The sequence below is a fragment of the Herpailurus yagouaroundi genome, unplaced genomic scaffold (genome assembly GCF_014898765.1).
Source record: "Herpailurus yagouaroundi ecotype Mexico unplaced genomic scaffold, PumYag 28, whole genome shotgun sequence".
In the NCBI taxonomy this organism is placed as follows: Eukaryota; Metazoa; Chordata; class Mammalia; order Carnivora; family Felidae; genus Herpailurus; species Herpailurus yagouaroundi.
Window position 1 is genome coordinate 62,649,960 of NW_024412376.1, and position 5,013 is coordinate 62,654,972.

A 5,013-nucleotide genomic window follows, 5' to 3' on the forward strand; every position below is an offset into this window, starting at 1 on the left:
AAACCCTTAACAAGCTGTGACATGACATGGGATGATTTGAAGAAGTAACAAGGAAAACAAAAACACAATAAGGAGCAGAAGGAAAAAGTACATGCTACTTTGCTGAGTTTCACAACCTGGCCAATGGCCTACTTAAAATTAAGAACTACACTTGAAGTTGCCAGGTCTTGTTTAAAGTTAACCCTAAGTCCCAAGGAAGTTAGAAAATCCAATGCCTACCAATATAACATTTTATCATAACTTACGTGAATCTTCTATAATGAACCTCAAATATGTTTGGAGGAGATCATTTTGATTACATACTGGCAAGATATAACAAAACCCCCCTTATCTTCTCACAAATGGAGTTATTTTCATGTAAAGCTTTGGAGGTTAGAGAATCATCACTTCCTACATTGATGTGTGTAAAACCAATGGCTTTGTTTATAGTCCCATCCACCCAACTCTCCTGTTCTTTTCTAAACTTTCTAAATTCTATTATACTGTCCCCAACCCCCAACATACACTGACCTATCTCCAGCTCATTCCTAAACAGAGATAGTATTTCCAGGCCTGGGCACCCTGAATATATTCAGAGAAGACTTCACCCTTTTTAAGGCCAGGATGATAGGAATTTCCCACTGTTACAGCAGATGAACCAGCCTTTATTTACTCAGCATGCTTGATGACAGACTTCTCATACTGGAATGGACATTTGGGGGGTGGCCTGGCTCAGAATCTAAGGCAGAATAATTTCTGTGGGGCAGCACAAAGCCTGCAAAATTGTGTGCGGTTTCCCCTTAAAAACTGTTTATTAAAAGCGTTGCCAATAGTTAGGAATATCCCAGAGATATTGGCAAGGAAATTCTACTTGAACAAATCATGTAAATATGTGTCTTCAGGATTTTTTAAAATGATGACCTAAAACTGGTTTATATTTTTTGCTGCATTTATACTTATTAAAAAATAAATAAGGTAATCAAGTCCTCATTATTGCTACACAGTCAACAAAGGTTATGACCAAACTGGTTTTGATTCAGACAAAATGGAAATTACATATCTCCTTATGTCTAGGATAAGCCTATAAAAATCCATGAGCACAACAGCAACTAATCCTTGATCTGGTTTTCTTTCCTTGGATTGTGACTCCTTGGGTGAAAACAGAACAGCAGTTATAGAATTGGCCTCCAGTTTAAGAAAGTTGTCTTAACACAAAAATGGTAAAATGATAGATAGATATAGATATAGATATAGATATAGATATAGATATAGATAGATATAGATGATATAGATATAGATGATACAGATATAGATATAGATATAGATAGATTAGATATAGATATAAATAGATATAGATATAGATGGATACACACACACACACACACACACTTTCCTGATTCTTCAATTTCTACAAACTCGCAACTTAAACCACCAACAAAAACAAAAAATAAAAACATTGTAACTCTTTACTGCTGGCTAAATATTTCTCTCTAATCCCAAAATCATTTTAGTAGTGGTAACCCACATATTGCTGCTTGATAAAAATAATCTACTCCAGACAGCTACTGGGTGACTTAATGAAATCAGTTAGAAATAACCTAGTAGATGTGAGGAAAAAATATTCAAGATGATGTTTAAAAGAGAACAGTGTTTCTCAGTAATAGAATAGTTGCTTTGAAAAAGAGATGGAGCATATTATTTTCAAAATGTTCCTTTAAAATGCTAAATTCAAGCTACTCTTATGGAAGAGATACAGTTTAAAGGACTAAGGTGTACATTAAGCCATGCAAAAATTACCTTGCTAAACAGCTGCATATAACTTTCAAAATTTGAATATTTAAATGCTATGCCTATTTATTTATTTTTTTTCAACATTTATTTATTTTTGGGACAGAGAGAGACAGAGCATGAACGGGGGAGGGGCAGAGAGAGAGGGAGACACAGAATCGGAAACAGGCTCCAGGCTCTGAGCCATCAGCCCAGAGCCTGACGCGGGGCTCGAACTCACGGACCGCGATATCGTGACCTGGCTGAAGTCGGACGCTTAACCCACTGCGCCACCCAGGCGCCCCATAAATGCTATACCTATTTAAAGAACTATATTGAACTCTTATTAAAATAAAAAGCTTTCTTGTTGCCATTACTTTGTCATTTCCTGTGATAATTTTCTGACAGAATTTTTTAAAGCAAAACACACTTACAAGTTGTATAAGAAAAATGGGGTAAAACCCATGTTGTGACAACTGTAACCCATCAATGAAGCGATTAGAATAGGGCTATCTAAAATTGAAAATGGCTGGAAAAAATCTCTTTGGACTTTTATCTCATAGAATTCTCCATCTTATTTCACAGATGACATTTTCAAGTTGATGTGGTTTTGCTATCTATGGGCAGCTCCAACTTCCACCTGATAGTCCTCAAAATGCTTTCTTCCCAATGGTAGACCTAATGGAAGGGCCTAAGAAAATGACTGCTGAATCCACTAAATGTTTGTTGAATCTCCCACAAATAAGGGAGTCCCCTCCCCTCCATCCAACTCTCCTGTTCTTTCTAAACTTTCTAAATTCTATTACACTGTCCCCAACCCCCAACATACACTCGCCTATCTCCAGCTCATTCCTAAGAGGAGAGTATTTCCAGGTCTGTGCACACTGAATACATTCAGAGATTTCACCCTTGTTAAGGCCAGGGTGATAGGAAATTTCCTACTGTTACAGCAGATGAACCAGCCTTTGTTTACTCAGCATGCTTGATGACAGACTTCTCATACTGGAATGGACATTCAAGAGGGTTATTCCCACCTGCTTGCAAAGAAATGTTAATGTACAGTATATTGAATAAGGACCCAGGACAATTAAAAATAAGCCAGACTCATGGTGAGTGTATGGAAAAACAACTATAACACATTTTCAACACTGGTAATGTTATTGTTACTTAGATCTTTTTTAAATAGAGACAGAATGTACCTTTCTTCCAAGAAGGGATCATAAAAGTGAAACAGGAACAAAGAAATGAGAAACACTGCATCTTTCTTAGGGTGCAGCTTTTATAAGGTTCTGTACACTAGGTTATTTAACCACTTTGTCTATGCAGTACTTCCCTTCCTCCCAGCAATTTGGACCAGAAAGACCGTAACAGTAATTGGAATATGAGTCACAGGATGTACTTTAGGTCAAGACAGCACTTAAGGAAGACTAAGTCAATAATTTCTCAAATTGTGGAAGTTTGAGAATTTTTCTTCTCCTTTTTTTCCCATTTGTTTACTTTCATTTTTTAAAGTGTTGATTTTATGTTGTCGCCTAAAGTTCTTCATGCTCCTTAGAAATGGGGCTAGCTTAAAAAAAAAAAATCACAGGTTTTTTGTTGTTGGTGGTATTACTGCAGTTACTTTTAAATAATTTTAGGGCATTCTATTCTATGTGGATGGATAATAGTGAAAAGTCTTTCCTGATCAAAAGTCCTGATCTAAAGTTATCCTGATCTGAAGTTCACAATAAAAAAATATTCCCAATGAAAGCACATTTAACTAATTGTGGCCACGGTGTATTTCATGGAATAAAACATAGTCAGCAGTTTCAAGTAACTTATATTTCTGGAGATCCCGTTTGAAATCTTACTTTGAAAACTGGAATTCCTGGGATCAGGAAGCTTTTTTAATTCATCCAACTGATCAGTCAATGTGCAAGGAGCATTCATGGTAATTGTCAGGACATGTGTTATGCTTAGAGACAAGTGCTAAGATACGTTGTTGGCACTACAAATGATCTGTGGGGGCGGGGAAAAGAGGAGGGGTAAAGAGTGCATCTGGCAACAGTCTCTTAATTTCCAAGACACCTATCACCATGATGATGAGATCTATAAACAGACATTAACTTAAAATCAGTACGTAATGTACTAAATTATTTATACTCTTGCTATAGGGAGGCAGGGGGAGGGAAGGAAAGAAAGGAGACTATGTCATAGATTTAGAAAGTTTGATTTCCTCAGGCCCTGGCAGTACCATGAGGGTATGCTTTCCCTAAACAATCTGGTTCTGTTTCTTTGGAAGGGGTTGGGCCTGGGCAGTGAGAGAGAGATGTAATCAGAACACATATGGATGGACAGGGGAATTCTCCTAGGTGCACTTAATAAAGTTTATTGCTATTGGGGCAGATAACCTATTTGATGTTCAACTGCTCACTTATGACAGAACTAGGTAAACTGGAATGCACAGAATGAGTAAATTTCAATAGATTGTAACACAGTAGATTTATTTCTATTTTTAGGAAAATAAGCTATTTCCACATTGTTAAGTAGAAATCTAGGGTATGTTATAAAATCTGTATCAAACAATATGGATTCGAGAGTAATAATACATAACCCCTACCTTAAAGAGCTCTGTGTTAGTGGTTTACCAATGAAATTTTATTGTGGACAGAATCAAAAGTTGTATTTGAATAAATAATGATCACAGACTATTGTCTTTTTTCTTCAGGATGAAGAAAATAAAATTGATCTGCTATTTTCTGCTAGTCATAATTGGTTGCTAAATTATATCTGTCTACTTTCTTCATAATGTCTTGGACATATAGGAGATAGTGTACCTTGAAGTTTGCACTGTAAAGACAAAATACTGTTTCAGAAATGAATTACCTGAAGTAAACCCATTGAATTTCTCTCCATCCTGACCCATAGAGAGCTATGTTCAGCCTCCTAATCTTCAGAATTTTCCTTATCACCTTATTCTCAAAAATAACCTATCTTTAATTTCCATGAATCCAAAATATAATGACTACTGACCTTTGTTCCAAATGGAACATGAATTTAAATTGCTGCTTTTGGTTTTATTTAGCCCTCCTACAGGCAGGGAAATTTTTTTTTCCTTACTATATTCATTTGTTTATACCTCTCATTCATAGAATCATTGAGGAAATTCATTATCTTCTACAAAAGTTAATTCTAAAATTAATAGGCATCCTATTCAGGGACTTCCAATGATCTTAATTCACTGATTATAAATCTTCCCTGTGCATCCCTCAGTTCCTTTGGTGCCAG